This window comes from Thunnus thynnus, chromosome 8 (assembly GCF_963924715.1).
Source record: "Thunnus thynnus chromosome 8, fThuThy2.1, whole genome shotgun sequence".
NCBI classification, from domain to species: domain Eukaryota; kingdom Metazoa; phylum Chordata; class Actinopteri; order Scombriformes; family Scombridae; genus Thunnus; species Thunnus thynnus.
In genome coordinates, this window is record NC_089524.1 from 29706497 (window position 1) to 29724792 (window position 18296).

Consider the following 18296-nt stretch of genomic DNA (forward strand, 5'->3'; position numbering starts at 1 on the left):
CCCAGGTCAATGTTACCACTATTCCGTGGTCCAGAGGTGAAGCAATTCACTCTACAGGCTGCTCTACCCTGGGGGAAGAAGTGTGGCTAAGCCTTGGAGCAAAACCTAAGACCCAAGTTTGCTCGACTCCATCCATCCTAGAGCCTTGGCTCCAGGTTAAGAACAGTAAGGCCAGGGTAAACACCACCTCTAGCTGCTTTCATAGGAGGCTCTTCACCTTAGGAATAAATTGCAAGTTCTGGAAAGTCTAACATCTCCACCTTCCCCAGAACGTCCTGACTTCGCTGACTGTCCTCCCTCCTCATCAGCTGTTCCCCCTGTCTTGCCAGCAAGTGGATTTGACATCCTGGACAACAAAGATTACCCTCCGCTGACCAGACTGTCGCATCAAGGAGCAGAGCACTCCCCATCGGCTACTGCTGACCACCCCGGATCCCGATCATCTTCACAACACAGGTTGCTGAAGGAGGCAGTGTCCAGACACTCTGCCAGAACTGAACTGGCCAACAGCAGCATCCCCCCAGTGCTGTGTCCTCTACATTGGGTAGGAACCCCCTTCCACCAGCACATGATAGCTAGGGTGATTCCATTATCAGGGACGTCAGGTCCAGCAGGACTGCAATACACTGCTCTGCAGGTGCCAACACAATAGTACAATACCCCCTCCATCAATGCTGATAGTCTGTGATTCCATCCCAAGGGACCTGAACTCAAAGCTAGCTGTATCCATCTGCTACCCGGGTGCTAAAGTCTCCAATCTAGTTTGTGTCATCCCTAGCTTGCTTACAGATCACTTCTCAAATCGACTGGGCTCACGTATGTAATCAGCAAACATATTTCACTGCACTCTGTCTAGCCCACTTGCATGACTGCTTACAATCACCCCTGAGTGAGTGAATGAGTGTCCCCGCTATGGACACTCACTCCTCATTGGACATCACTTCTTGTTCTACGCAGCCATCTAAAGGTGCTACCTCTGCCTCATTCAGTATATCAATGAGCTCACACATTGTCAAGGTAACACCCTTTACCTGGCAATGTCAAAAGGCTGTGGCTGTCTTGGTGACTGATATCACTGTATTTGCTCACTTCTGTCTATATTTTGATGCACGTTTGCCAGTAACAAAAAGTTATAGTTCGAAAGTGATTTATAGACATTGCTGCACAACTTAAATTCTCAGAATTAGTCAGCCACTCTTATCTACCTAGCATAAGTGGCTCATTAAACAAGATGGTTGATTCATCTAATAACAACTTGGCTAACATCCCAAATATTGTGGCCCCGTTAAAGGCAAAAAAGATCTCATAGTAAACTATCACCGTGGATAACAAGCTCTGTTCACAAACTAAAGAGATCATGTAGGACAGCAAAGAGAAAATGGCAGAAATCTGGACTAGCAGTCCACTACAATATATACAAGGATAAATTAGCTTCTTTAAACTCTGCTACATGCTCCGCAAGGAGAGCTTATTTCTCCAGGGTGATAACAGTTGGTGGCAGCAAATGCAGAGCCCCTTTCACACATGCACTGCAACCCTGGAGTTATCCGGATATTAACCGGAGGAGCTGTATGTGTGAACGTAAATGTCTGAATTAGTTGGACCGGAGCTCAAATGGACTTTACCCTGCCAGCTCCCTAGTCCAAAGTCCATGTAATGTCCGATTAAGCCCATGTTTGAATACAGCAGTGAATTCACAGCAAGTGAGTTGGTGTGTTGATGCCGTTTCTATCATGTGGCTGATGCTGGAGAAACGCAGCAGGCCATCTAAGCTGCATTGTTTTGACTGGGTCTGAACACTCTGCTGTGAAGCTAGCGCTAATAGAAGAGAGGACTAAGCATCTCCTCCAAAATGTGAGGAATTTGCAACATTCTTTACCAATCATGTGTCCTCTATTAGAGCAGAAATTGTTAGTTAATACTCAACCTAAAGAAAAAATGTCAAAATGTCAAAATTCACTATGATTTTGAGCCCTGAACTCTGCACGATTGTATCAGAGAGTAAATCCTCTGCCCGTTGTCTTGACCCAGTTCCCAGTACACTTTTTAAAAATTGTTTGTGTTTTTAGCTCTGTCAGAGATATTATTGACACATCCCTTGAAAGTGGAATTTTTTTTGATGACTTCAAAACTGCAGCTGTAAAGCCCCTACAACCAAACCTTGACAGTTTTAAGTAATTGCAATGTACTCAAAAAAGTTGTTTTTAACCAAATTAATAGTTTTCTGGATGAAAACAATGTTTTTGAAATGTTTCAATCAGGTTTCAGGGCTAACCACAGCACAGAGACGGCCCTTGTTAATGTTGTCAGTAACATCAGAATAACACTGATGCCAATAAGATCTCTGTTCGGATTCTTTTGGATCTAAGTGATGCATTCGAAAGAATTGGCTATGATGTCCTTATGGATCGCCTTGAGAACTGGCTTGGGCTCTCTGGAACAGTTTTAAACTGGTTCCAATCTTACCTGTTAGGGAGGCAGGAATGTTCAGTGTTGCTCAGGGAAGTTGTCTTGGTCCACTCCTTTTTTCACTCTATATGCTCCCTTTAGGTAATATCATCAGGGAATATAAAATTAATTTGCATAGTTATGCTGATGACAAGCAGCTGTATATTTTGCTTGAGCCTGTCAATGACAATGCCCTCTGTTCCCCGAGTACTGGGATGGCAGCAGTTAAAATTGGATGAGCGATAACTTCTTGAAACTAAATGAAGATAAAACTGAAATACTCATCATTGGCCCACAAGCTAAAAGAGATCTACTCTCTTACAAAAAGCATCTGGTCGCAGAGATTAAATAAAAGTAAAATGCCTGGGCATTGTTCTAGATTCAGAGTTAAATTTAACACCCATAAAGAAATGACCAAAACATCCTTATATCCTTTTATAAACCATTCCCATCCTATAAATATGCTGACAAAACATATTAATGCTTTTATTTCAAATGAATTAGATTATTGCAATGTTCTTTTTACTGGTCTTTCAAAGCAATCAATTGAAAAATTTCAACTTATTTAGAACTGTGTTGCTAGACTTTTAACCAAAACAAGTAAGAGAGAGCATATTACCCCAGTTTTAGCTACACTCCATTGGCCCCCAGTATCTTTTAGAATAGATTTTAAGGTTCTCTTACTTGTTATTAAAGCTCTTAATGGTTTGGGACTGGTGTACATTGCAGGCGTTTTATAATCCTTCACAAGTTTTCAGATCTTCTACTGCTGGACTTTTCAATACACACAATTATACACACAAGGAAAAAGGCTGCACAGCTTTTAACTATGCTCCAAAATTATGGAATACCCTACCAAGAGCTGTAAGAGATTCAGGCTCTGTGAACATTTTTAAACAACAGCTGAAAACCTATTTTTTTTTAAATTTGGCTTTTAATTAATGTCATTCTTATTAATTTTTTACTAATTCTCTCATTTTTATTATTCTTACTGGTCTCTGTTTTTACTTTCACTTATATATGTTATGATTTAATTGTGACCTGCCTAAGGGACTGCAGATGAAAATTAGCTATAAGCTAACTCTGGTGTAGTACATCAAATGGTAACATTCATGTTTAACACTGTACATGGCCCCAATAGATACATAAATAAATAAATATTTTATCATCTAATGTCTTTTTAATGTCTAGTTTTGTCCTATTACTTTTTGCCCTTGTTTTAACGTGTTGCAATTTTTTATTTTGTTGTAAAGCACTTTGAGCTATATCTCTTGTATGAAAGGTGCTCATTATTATTATTATCATTATTACTATTACTATTAATTTTGTGATACCGCTTTACTTGAGTATCTATATTTTATGCTACCTTATACTTCTACTCCACTATTATTCAGAGGGAATACTTCACTACTATTATCTGTCATATTCAGTTACTTTGCAGATTAAGATTTGACATACAAAACATGACTGTATTAAATATGATTCATTGCTATAGGTTAAGCTATACAACACAATGAATGTTTTTTCAAGTCATTAAAATTAGCTCCCTTTCAACCAGGTACAACAGAAATGTTGCTTTAATGTTAAAGTACGATTTATTCAAGTCTGTCTTCAAACAATGTTCAACTGAACACACTTGCTGTTATCATCCCTCCACCACAGCTTAAAGGACTAGTGTGTAAGATTTACCGACATCTAGTAGTGAGGTTGCAGATTGGAATCAACTGAATACTGCTTCCCCTTACCTTCCAAGTGTGTAGCAGAAGCTACAGTGACTGCGAAAGGCCCACTGTAGAGCCTGTGTTTGGTTTGTCTGTTCTGGGCTTCTGTAGAAAATGGTGGTGCAACATGGCGGCCTCCGTGGAAGAGGACCCACTCCCTATGTAGATATAAAGGGGTCATTCTAAGGCAACAAAAACACAATGATTCTTATTTTCTTATTTTCAGGTGATTATACACTAATTAACAACACAGCAACACAGATGTTGACTCACGTTTCGAAACAGCGCTGCTCAGAGGCTCCCAAACACTATCGATTTCCGAATGAACGGATATTTGGCGTTATTTTTGGCATTTAAAAAAATATTTTTTGGCCTGGCAGGGGTTCTCGTTGGCCTGGCGGCCCACCAGGCCTGTACTATTATAGAGGAAACACTGCATACTTATAAATATTATATTCCATTCCTGCTAAATCCATTCCACTAGATGCCACTTAATCTTATACACTGGTCCTTTAACAAGGAAACACTCTATAGAAACACAAAAATAATATTTCATAATAAAAAGAATATATTTGTACACAGACCATTACTTCCATACTTTTTCTTGTAATGGAGTATTTTTATTTATTTGTTTTTTGTGATATTGTTACTGTTCCATCCCTGCCAGGAACAAAATGCTTACTATAATTAGAAGTGATTATTGTTATTATTATTATTATTAAGATATAAATATATGTCACATCATGGAAAATGTATGTAAGATCACTTAAGCATACTTAACACTTAATGTTGACTTTGGACAAAATACATTTGTAGGACTATAGCGTGATAAGATCATCACAACATGAATCTGCTCAAAGTTTAGAAATACCAAATTATCACTAAACCCTAACTACAAAGATATTCAATTCACATGACTATATATGAGTACTTATACTTATATATATACTTATACTGCCCACTTGGGAAGTCTGAAAATCTAAATAATATACAAAAAAGACAGAAGATATTAAAAGACATAACACTGGACCTGGTACTTAAAGTCAACATATAAGCAGTTACTGTCCACACCAACATGGATGTAAGTCCTTGATCCACTGGACATCTTCCTCAAGCTGGACAGCCATATTTGAGAAATCGTTGATTAATTGCTAAAAGTAAAAAGTGTCCTCTTATGTGTCTGTGTATTATTTTGCCAGCCACATGTTTCTGGCTCAGTAAGACCCCTGTGGCTCTGATGGCTTTAATTGACTGTCTCGCTGTGATTAATGGTCACATGTTAAACATGCACATCGTGGACATTCTTACACAGATGTGGAAGGCAATTTGAGGAAGAGGGGCCATCTCTGGAGAAGCACTTATCTCTGACTGTGAGCTCAGCATTTGGGATGGGATGGGAGAGGGGAGCACTGCTCTGGTCTGCAGGCCCCAGAGCCGACCTACACTGCATCGCAGTGACATTGAAGATATTTAAAGAAATGGCCTCCCCCCACTGGGCCACAGACAATGGGCTCTGGTAGTAAGGAAATTCATGGTTGAGACATGATAAAAGGTTGTAAAACAGAGATGGGTCTTTGTTTTTATCAGTCTTTGAAACAATTCAACAGAAATAGTAAGCATTAGTACTTTTGGTACTTTTAAGAGATAAAACACTCAGAAAAAGTGCCTATAAATCAATGTAAAAAATATACTAAAACTGAATCATATCTAAGTATTTTACCTCACAAACTACATTTTGTGTCAATGAAAATCCTTAAACACAGTCAAGTTATGTGATCACAGTCCTGTGATCCTCCTACATGCCTCCTTTTGGTCACCGCTGCAGATTACAAAGCTTGTCACTGATCTAGGCTTTAAGGAACTAAGAGATTCACTACAGTGACAGTATTTACACAGTGGGGTCTGCGTGGCAGGGCTCTGTATGGAAGCACAGGCCAGCATCAATCAACCCAGCACCAGGCAGCCACCAGCCATCAGGACCAACCACTGTTCAGACTGATTATCAGGGTAGCTTTTACATCATTAGCCCAACCCCCTTCCCCTTTGGCCCACCTCCTGATGACCAACAAGGCTTGGCAGGCCACCGCTGAAAAGTCTTGGCCAACATAACCAAGGACCCACCATTACCAGGAGCCACATAAACACCAAACAATTTGACCCTGCTGGCCGAGGGGCATTTGAGGCAATGTGCAGAGAGGATAAAATGCAACCAAAGACAAAGCCCTTGAATAAGAGAGGTCAGTACTGGAGCATGTGATTGAGCTAATTGAAATCAACATCCATGATTGGACACACAGAGTAGGGCACTTGGCAGCACGTCTCATGCCAACATCAGTCACTGTTCGACGCTGCCCTGCCAGCAGTGAGGGCAGCCTGCTGAGGAGTGGCAGGGGTCGCATGCCTGTCATGAGTTTATAGAGCGAGGGATCACAGAGGAGCCTCTGCAGCGTCACTGGAGCTCTGTGTTCCTGCATCAGTGGTCCTTCACAAGGACATTGAAGATATGGATCTGAGGGAGCTCCGAGCCTCAACCCTGAGCCGGGATTGGACTGGGTCTAGAGCACTCTCACCTCCCAGCAGGCTGCCTGTAGGCCACTGTTAATGGTGGCTGCTTCACAGAGCCATGCCAGCCCCCACACTCCCCCAGCAACTCTGGCACCCCGTTAGCCCAGGGCTGCACACATTAATGCTACACTAATTAGCAAAGGAGCTGACCAACCAATTATGCACAGTTCAGTCAAGATTCAGAGGTTAAAGGGTATTCTAATGCTGCATCACACACTTCAAAATGATCTAAATATACAGTACAAATGAGCAACCTGTGGGGGTCACATACTGTTCCCCAAACCTACCATCCACACAAGTTTACTGCAACACCCAAACAACGTGCATTATCACCTCACTAATTCAAGCTCACACCTCACTCTACACTGTACAACAGAGGCAGCATGAGAGACAACAAAGGAACAATCCCAGTAGGACAGACTCTCTATTTGAAATATTAAGGTGTACAGTGATTATTATTATTGTTATTATTATTATTATTATTATTATTAGGCAGATTCTTATCTGTTTCAAATTCAGTACAAATAATTAACAACAAGATAATAATCAATATTAATATTAATCTAAAAACACATCCCATCAGCGATATGCAATTCTTAAACTGACTTTCACTTGTCTGCAGTAACAGCCTATGTATCCTGTCTTCAAAGTGTTGTTTTATTATAGGGTTTTCAAAGTAAACTTTAAAAAAAAAAAAGGATAGGAGCTTTATTTATCGGTCATTGCTTTATTTAAGACATAAAAATACAGTGACCCATTTATGCCACATGCTTTTGTCAGGGGTTGTCACACACTAATATTGTGCATGCCCAATCGCAGCAGGGATATTGCATTGACAAATTTGACAGAGCACGTTTTTGTTTGAATGCACTGAACGACAACTGACCAATCCCCATCAGTACAGACATAAATGATATACAGATCTGAACAACGAGGTAGCTGCCAGTGGGGAAATGTACCAACATAAGACTTTGTGTAGATTAATGGTGAGCTGTGTACAAGGTACAGTTACAGAACTACAAGAGTAAATGCTCCACATTGTGGTTATACATGGTTTAATGGAATAGTTTAACAATTTGGGAAATACACTTATTCTCTTTTTTGCTAAGAGTTGAGAAGATTGATACCACACTCATGGCTGTGCTGTAAATATGAAGCTACAGCCAGGAGAGGGTTAGCTTAGCTTAGCATAAAGACTAGAAGCTGGGAGAAATAGCAAGCAAAAAATCACCTCTACAGATCTCTTTTTTTTTTTTTTACACATTATATCTTGTTTGTTTAATCAAGGCTATGTAACTTTTGAAAGAAAAAGTGAAAACATGAAAAGTTGTGGCTAGCAATTTCCTCCATGTCCAGTCTTTATGCTAAGCTAAGCTAACTGTCTCCTGGCTGTAGCTTCATATTTAGCGTACACACATTAGAGTGGTATCAATCTTCTTGTTTAACCCTGCAAGAAATCAAATAAATGTGTTTCCCAGAATGTTGAACTATTCCTTGAATAAAATTCCTTCATTATTTAAGATTTGTATAAAATATTTTATTTTATACAAATCTTAAATAATCAAACAAAAGAAAAATAATGTTAAATGAGCTTCAATTCCATACATCTAAAAAAAAAAAATAAATCTTCACTCACTTTCTTCTGGCATTAATAGCTGTCCATATAACATCAGCTCAAAAATAAAGTTAAAGGTCTTTGTATAATATGCCTGTGACTACTATAAATGATACGCTTGTTACAGTGTGATCAGACTTTGCATCTAGCGCTGGTAACCAGGGGAAAGCTGGTCTCCTGAACAATTTCTGAGATCTACCCACAGCCCAATTAGCAGGGATGTTTAAAAGACCAGACTTGTGACCAGAAGGTTGGAATCCCAGCTGGGACGCTACTGTGTATCTAAGGTACTTAACCCGAATTGCCTCAGTAAATATCCAGCTGTATTAACAGATATAGGACATACAATGGAACCACACTTACCCTTCATATGGGATTTAATGGGCAACATGAGCACACTGTCAGTTTTGCAGCTTTCTGCAAATAACTTCAATAACTTTGCACAAATGAAAAGTTTGCCGCCATAAAAGCAGCAACAGCAGAAGGCTATGTATTATCCCAGAGGCGGCCATTACTGTGCCTTTGTCCTAACGGGATCCACAGTTCACTCTATTGGACCGCAGTCATTTGTATTCTGTTCACGCAGCACTGATCATCTGCCACCATCTGCATAGTTTTACTGCCTGTGATCATGGTGCTGTTCTGAGGGGCTGTCATTATGCTTTACAGCATTGTTAAAGCATGTCTGGGTGCAGCATCAGAAGAAATGGCTCATTCAAACATGGCTCTCCCCTCTGCTTCTCCCCGTATATGTCTGGATCAAGGGTTACAAAATACACCTCGTCTTCACACAACCGCCTAAAGACAAATCTGACCAGCATTTTGCAAAGTGATACACAGTCACTGAGGCGAGAATGGATTTAAAGGTCTACATTTTTCAGAGCTGTGAGCAATAGAGACGTCTGTCTTTTTATCCTTCATTAAACAGACGCAATAGACACACAAATAAAAATACCAACACATCCTCATAATTAAATCACGGTATAGGTCTGAAATTCAGCTGGCAAAAACTGCCTATATTTATGTTTACACCATCAAGTGGCCATAGTAATGCACTCCAGAACGACCCATAGGAGCATATTATGCAGCTTTCAAAACTCTTACAAATCACTGTTAAAAAAAATAATGATGTTTTATGGTGTGACAACACTGTGGTTATGGTCTGGTTAGGTTTTGGCACAAAAAAACACTTGGTTAGGGTTAGAGAAAGATCATGGTTTGGGTTTAAACTTGAAAAGTGATTCCTTAAAGTTACACAATTTTCATCATCATGGCAACAGTCAACACCACAATGTTACAGTTTTTAAAATAAGACCAGGTCAAAACCTAGTATATGGCTGGACCTTGTATGGTCAATGTGTGAAATTGTGGCCAGTTTGTTACAGGGATAGTCAGTGGTAATGCCTATAATGTGAATTCCTGGATATTAAATGTTCATCTGCAATTTTCTGTAGTGGTCCCTGTATTATCTGTTGTTAAAGTATACTGAAGTAGTATATTACATGACAAAGTTAAGCTACATTTGAGTCAAAAAAAAAAAAGGTATAAATGCAGTAGCAAGAACAATACTTTCCACTCATATCTGGGGATGATTGATTTGGAAGAGAACTTATTTTAATTCTAATTATAACTATTCTAATTATCTGTTAACTCCTCCTGCTCTTTCATCTGTTTCTATCTGTGCATGTCTCATTTTTCACTCTGTATTGAGTGTTTTGTCAGAGAGATTATTATTTGTGGTGTTTTAACTGTGTGCTCTCCCTCATGCCTCCATGTGCCTTTTTTCTGCCTCTTTTCCCGCATCTGTTTAAACAGGAGTTTATGGTATAACTAATGGTGTAACTTCATCACTCACTCAGGCACTCACGGACAATCGTGGTTATAAGGCTGGTCTGTGGCAGGTCCAGCCAAAAATGTCCCAACTCACACTTGGAAACATGACACTCGTAGTTGGTAGTGGGAAGCGAACAGTTATCTCCTGCAGCAGAGTCCACTTTTTGCATCTAACCATCCAGCCATCCACCCAACCCGCCTCCTCCTAATGAGGCAAAATCATTTCATCAAGTCCCCTTATATTGACGTCATCTGAACTGCGTCACTTCCCCGGGTCATAATTACTACGGCTACTAGATGACATAAACGTAACTGTAGATCGTTTTTGCCAGCCTGAATTTTAGATCTATGCTGTTGTTTTTTTCTTGTGAGGATGGGCTGAAAAATACTCCCTCATAGCTACAATACAGTCATGCAGCTGCTTATGTATATAGTAAATTGCTTCAATGTGAAACACAACAAGCCCAGGGTTATGATAAGTAAAACCATATTACCTATTCAATGTAGATAAATCATGTTTTTTAGTATGCTATGAAAACAAAAATATAGAGCTTCTTTGAATAATGACTTTCCAGTGATTTAATGCTGAAGTCTACTTCCTTTGAGAGTCCCAGGTGATAGCACTTTGCATATTGTTGTGAATAACATCCGTTTGTGTGATGGGGGAGAAACTAGCATTGCCCCTTTGGCAATGTAAAGCAGTCCTTTAGTGTGAATCACATAGCCAGAGGTTATCACTTCATATTCTTAAAGACAGAGGCAAATCAAAGCCCTGCAAATGTAATTATTCAAAAGACAGTCAAATATTTTGTAAAAGTGGGTGTCCATCCATTTAAACATTTCAAACTTGACTAATCGGCAGCAGTGCTTTTAATTGTTTGTATCAAGATAGTATGTCATCAGGAATGATTTGCTTATAGATGAGTAGCAAGGTTCTTACATTGAAAGAAAGACAAAAAAAAAAAACGCTACACAACTGCATTCTGTAAACAAGATGGATTTCCCTCATTAAAATGTCCCTCGTGAGTTGTGGCCCATTCTGTTTCCCAAGAAATATATATTTTTGGTTCCCAAATTACCATTTAAAAACGTAAGTTCATTCCTTCTCCATCCAGTAGCTGTTGTCTGTTCTCAGTGTATAAGTGCAACAGACTATACTCGCACTCCGGTAGGGGCTTTCTTGAAATGTGCTACACTACATGTCATGTTGTGACATCTGAGAAATAATGTGAGGAAGCATTTTGGATTTGACCCCATAGAAAACAATTGTGGATAAAAGGTAAGGCTGTTTGCTGACTTACAGTAAAGTTAGCTTGTTACTCAAGTAAGGCAGCAAATAAGCACTTCAAACAACATGGAAGCACAGAACAGCAGTCATTAAACAATGTGAGTTTGTTTTTTTTTTTAAAAAACATCAAACTTGAATGAAGCTTTTGAAAGAAACTTTTGAAAGAAAAAAATAGCACATTCTTCCTCTTACAAATAAAAAGGTGAATCAATAACCAGTAAAACTCACCTTTGCTCAATATATTACACTCAGGGGTTTTGCTGTCACAGCCTTTACTTGGTCTGGTATGACCAGTAGCTTATGGTGGCTAATGTCAGCTAATGTTAGCAAAGTTTGAACAGATATAGTAGTATGTATTGCTGAGTAAGCTTTAGTAAATGACCGTCTATTTGTACTGTTGTTTATACTGTATGTTCTATTATTGGCTGGACCAGCCACAGACCAGCCCTATAACCACAGTTGTCCATGAGTGAGTGAGTGCCTGAGTGAGTGATAAAGTTACATCATAGGTTGGCTGGCTGAGTGTTGGAGTGTCCTCATTGGCTGTTGCTCTTTCAAAATGAATTGGTGCAAGTTGATGGGAGTGGAGGACAGCAGCACGACGTACAGGGACTGTGTTTCAAAACTTTCATTTACAATTTGCACTGCAGCCTCCATGATCATCTACCAGGAAAGATGCAGAAAAAAGGCACATAGAGGCATGAGGTAGAGCGCACCATAACCATCACTCTGACAAAACACTCAATGCAGAGTGAAAGACGAGAGACACCCACAGATAGAAACAGATGAAAGAGCAGGAGTTAACAGATAATTAGAATAGTTATAATTAGAATTAAAATAAGCTCTCTTTCAAATCAATCATCCCAAGATATGAGTGGAAAGTATTGTTCTTGTAACTGCATTTGTGCGATATATTGATGTGATATGCTACTTCAGTACACTTTACCAGCAAATATCACTGGGACTACTACTGAAAATTGCAGATGAACATTTAATATCCAGGAATTCACATTATAAACACTACCACTGACTATCCCTGTAACAAACTGCCACAATTTCACACATACACGGTCCAGCCATTTACTAGGTTTTGACCTGGTCTTGTTTACCATTAACCTGCAATAGTCACTAATGACCACAGTAGCCGCTGTTCAGGAGAGTTACTGTGCATACACCCACTTTAATGTAGTGTTAGATTCATCTAAACATTATGTCCAATCCAGGGTTTCTCAACCTTTTCCAGCTCATCAAATCTTTTTCAAGTCCTAAAATTCTCATGAGAGTTGTCAAACTGTCGTGTGAAATTAGGGAGGGCATATTATAATCAATATTCAAAGGCACAGAGAAGAGAATTATGATAAACCTATTTATTGAAGAAAATTTGTATTCAACCCCACCTACATATTATTTAACCCCAAGCCCAAATGCTGTATACAGTGTGTTAATATTGTTCGGTGACTAAAGTGACATAATTCTGTAATATCCAGGTTACAGTAGTATCTGTATCATGCAAATTATCTTTCAAATGATCTTTAATATTGCTACTTTGAGTGGAAAACTGAATGGATTAGATATTCTAGACAAAAGGTATCAGCAAACTGAAGTCAGACTGTAAAGGAATTTGTGGCAAGTTTATAGAATGGGGGAGGCAAGAAAGAAGGAGGCGGTGGGCTCGGCAAGGCTTATTGATCTCTAAAATACATTCTAAAAGGTCCCATGCCTAACTTTAGTTTGACAGCTGGATTTGTGAAGACTTTGAACTACTCCAGAACAAGGGTGCTGAGATAACTCCTAACAAGACAGCACTGGTGTGGACTGGGCTAAGAGGGCCTTAAGGAGACATTCAGAATCAGTTGAAGACTCTGCTTCAACCGGCGTGGAGGGCCAACCTTGGGCCACAACCATTAATGGTATGGGAGGATGCTGGAAAAATGCTTTGCCCAAATTTGCATGGAAAAAAAAAACGCCAATGGCACATTCGGATAACAAGACAACAGAGGAGGAGGAGGAGGAGGAGGAGGAAGAGGCAGGGTGGGAAGAGTCAGCAGCATCTTTAATAATATCAGGGAAAAGTCAGAAAATGAAAACTCTGCCTATAGGTATGAGGCTAATTAACAAAGTTTTGTCTGAGAGAGGAATCCAGGGCAAAAGAGAATGGTTAGATTCAATATTCCCCAAAGATTGTCTTCAAAGCTTAAACCGAGGATATTAAATGCATCAGAAATAATAATAATGCAAGCGTGTGTGTCACTGCTGGCGGCTTCCGTCTCTCTCTGAGTAGGGAAGATACAGTTTGTGTGTGTGTTAATATCCACTGTGCGTGAAGGATGCTTTAAACCAGACTCAACTCATGAAATACTGTATTGTTCGCAATCAGCAAACAAGAGTTTTCATGAAAAGGAAGAACATTTTATCATATATTTAAGAATATATTAATTAATATTTTTTATCACACATGTATATATTCAGACAACACACACACACATTTCCCTCTTCCTCCATTGAGCACCATCCCCCAGGAGAGCCCCCATTATTAATTAAAACTCTTGACAAACCGTCTGTCTGTCTGGGACATGGTCACCATAGGACCCCTGAGTGTTGATGAGATGATGAACACCACAAATGAGCAGAGGTTTATTTTTTAACACATTCTTCTACAGTCAGGAGGCAGATACATTTATCTCCACAATAATTGAACCTGCTTTCATGCCATTCCTTCAATTCATCACAAGTCGGGACAGCTAGTCTCATGTAAATGTGCTTTCAGAGAACATCCCGCCTCAGCTCGCTGGATTATATGTCATTACATACAATCCAGCTTTGTCTCTATCACATTTTTTTGTTTCATATCACTCCACAAATAGTTAGTTTCAGTTTGCCAAAAATAAATGTTCTTATTTATCTCTATGATATCTAACCATGCAGATAGTTTTGGTTTTGACAAAAAACAAGGAAGGATTGAAAGCTCTATAAAAAGCTAGTAAGGCTGGCAATGTTCTATATTTTTCTTATTGTCAACATATGATATAAAAAGGCTGTAACACAATGACTGATATATGTTATTACTCCAACAGATCTCCATTGTTGTCCACAAACATGTTTCTTCATTACATTAAACACATACACGTTCCTGCTGCCAGATATACTTGCTAGAGCACCAGATGCGTATTAATCCACAGCTGAAATTAGTTCCCAACAAATGCACTTTACTCCTGTTTGAGCAGTGTTTGCTAAAAACTACAGTTCCCAGCTGTTTTAGGAAATTTAGCCTCTTTAAAAAAATGAGACAATATATTTGCAACCCATTTTTAAGGATTTATAGGTTTGGTAGGAACCAATGGCTCTTTTCATTGTATTTGTTGACATTAAGAAAATATTACGCCGCTTTACCCTTTCACATTTCCATTCATTTATGTTTTGAATGACTATACCACTAGAGGTATGTGAGGAAATATATTTTTTATTCCTAATTTAGGTGATCCAAACCTTTAAGAGCCTGTAAGTGAATGGGAACAATTTGAAGTGCATACCACGGTATAATTTCCATGACTGTTGCTGCTGAAGAAAACACTGGAGTTGAACACTTACAAGAGCTTTTCCTTTTAGGCAGCCCTCAAATATCTAAGGCCAATTCAGCATGGCAATAAGCGGAGAATTACCATGGAAGCACTCCTGATTCGAGCCCTTTAGGTTTCTTCCAGCAGCTTGTTTACAATCGGCCTCGCTGAAGGTTGACCCCAGCTCTTGTCAACCTTGAGCAGGTCTCTGACTCCAGGCCTGTCCCGTCCAACGCCTCCGTCCATTTGTGGATCTTGGAGGGCTGAGGGGTCAGCTCCGTTCTTACACCGTCAAGCCCCCTTTGCCTGGATCCTCACTCTGCCAACTCCACTTACTGTCTCCTGCCCCGTCTCCTGCTCCCTCTCCAATCTGCTGCTACCTCCGACCGACCCTGATACATAGCAGAGCACTACAAGACATGTTTCCCTCTCAGCCAGCAAGGAGGGTTATGTGTTGTGTTATCTTTCACTATCTGTGCCTTTCTCCATTTTTTTCCCGAACTGTCGACTCACATTGCATTACAGCTGCGTGCTATAAGACTCCAAGCCATTGCAAAGGATCAGCTTCTATTAGGGCGCCTATTATCATCCCAAATCAGTCGCATTTTAGCATTTAAGTGTCGAAAGTTCACGCTGAATTTTCCAGCACCGTGCCTCAAGGTATAGAAGGCACATCAGGCAGTCGCCGATAACATGTTCTCTCTCTTTTTTTTTTTTCTTCTGTCTCTAGCACGCTGACTGTAAAATTACAAGAGATTTCACAGGGCCAGAGTTGGGTGTGATGAAATGCTTGCTGAAAGTGCCTGGCACTAGCAATAAGTGTTTACAATGTTCAGCCAGTGTTGCATTGTGCAACAAATATTACACTAATCATCAGTCACTTTTGTCTTCTAGGCAACACTGGAGCCCTCTTTATAATCCTATTTACCATTTCCAGTGAAACCACCCCCTCTCATACCCACTGCCCACCCCCTGGATCCACACACACTCCCTGCCCTCCACCCCCCCCCTCCCCACCACTACCACCACCACCACCAATCCCACCCCAGGCTGTTCATCTCTAATGAAAGAGAAGATAACGCACAGACAGTCGGGATCACACACTAAGATGCCTGCCCTACATAGTGCCTTTTCTTCCACCAAATACTTCACAAGATGTCACTGACATTATTTAAAGTGATTACATTTAGCAGAAGTGAATGTCATGGAACAGCACAATTACTCTCATGGCAAATTTAGCCCTTTTGACAATCTCCCCTACAGGTTAGCCCCTCCCCATCCCATCACTGTATGCACACACGCCCACCACTTTTTTTTTTTTTTTTTGTTAGACACACACTAAACACAAAACGTCCTGTCATCTATACTGTGAAAACTATACATTGGAAAACAAAGAAAACACTGGCTTATGTTTCAATCCAAGAGGAAACATTTGCTGTCGGGCGAGTTCATTTCAATAGAGAATATGAGGAGATTCATATTGTTGGCTGGCTCTGTTACTGCGTGTTTACAGCATATCCACACTTTCAGCAGCATCATCAGAATAATAGAAACAACACAAAAACAAAAGCAATTTCATTTTTTATGTTACTTGTGTGCAATATTTCTTTTAATCTGTATTTTAACTGTTTTTACAATTGTTTTTTAGGTACTTTTAGTAAAATAACATAATACATTTGAACTAATTTAATAAAAAACATTAACATACTATAAGTCCATACATCATATATAAGGTAAGTAATTACATCTATCTAACACTAATAATAATCTGTTTGGTGCATAAAATTAAAAATATCGATTAAAATATCAATGTAAAAAATCTATCTGAAGCATAGGCACAAGAAGACATGCAGACACACACATGTTCATTCTCAATTACGCACACACACAAATAATTGAGATTTTTTTTCACATTCACAAGGACATGCAAAGCCTGAAGCCAGTGCTTAATTGCACGAGCTATCATTACGCGGAAAATCAACAATTTTAAAAATACACCGAACACCTTTCATCTTCACCCTCCTCTAATCGCACCAGTAAGAGCCGTCTGGAAGGGAGCTTGATGTAGTCAAACTATCTAAACAGCGCCAGCGGGTGCCTCACAATCAGCACCACTGATGCAGATACTTTTGGACATGGCGGAGTGCTGCAATGCTGCCTCGCACTGCTGCCATCCTCTCACCATCTCGTCTCCAATAGGGAATCAGATGTGACCCGTGTGCCATGTTTGCCTGTTTCGCCCATGGTGAGCAGCAGACAAATGAACCAGAATCACAGACACCGACACGAATCTCTGCGCCGTTCCCCCACTGAGTTGGTCTCTATTCGCTTTTGAAAAGCCATTTGGAGATTGGTGTTGAAAGAGCCTTTCCACCCAAGAACAACAACACTATAGGTCGTAAATTCAGTCGCCAAAAAACGACCTATAGTAACGTTTGAGTGACAGACGCCATCTAACAGCTGTGGTAATTATGACCCAGGGAAGTGATGCAGTTCAGATGACGTCAATATAAGGTGACTTCCTTATCAGTTGGAGGCGGGTTGGGTGGATGGCTAGATAGTTAAATTAGATGTAGATGGCAAAAAACTGGACTTGGCAGACTTTTAAAAAAAAAAAAAAAAACGCAACAACAATAGTCATGGTTTTAATGCCCAAACCTAACCAGACCTTAACCACAGCGCTGTCACACCATAAAACATCATTATTTTTTAAGAGTGGTTTGTAACAGTTTTGGAAAGCGGTATATTACACCCGTTGTTCTGGAGTGCATGGTAGAAACGACCTATGTGGTCGTTTAATTTGGAGGACTTGTGTTGAAACCAAACTGTTACTCATCTCTGTCTTTGTGGAACTGCGAGGATGCACTTGTCTCCCTCCTTCCCAACTGAAGCGCTGCCCTCAGCCCTTAGGGAAATGATATAATGAGGATCTCTATGCCTACACTCTGCCTCATTTCAATTGTAAACGCTGCACACACCCTGCACTTTGGACCAGTGATGGTTGCATTATGGGCCGTGCTCAGAATATGACAGTCCATCATGTCCACACAATGTGCCACTTCGCTTTTCACTGCTGTCTCATGCAGTTTATAGCACACAGAGGCTTTTTTATGGCTTACATTGCTTTGAGGAAGTATGGGATGTATTAATTGGATTGCTATTAGTGATGAAACAAACAAATGACTGTAAATGTGGTGCATAATGCGATTAATAATTGCTAAACAGATGACAGCCTGGTTTTGTTAGTAAAGATTAACAAAAGCTAGTTG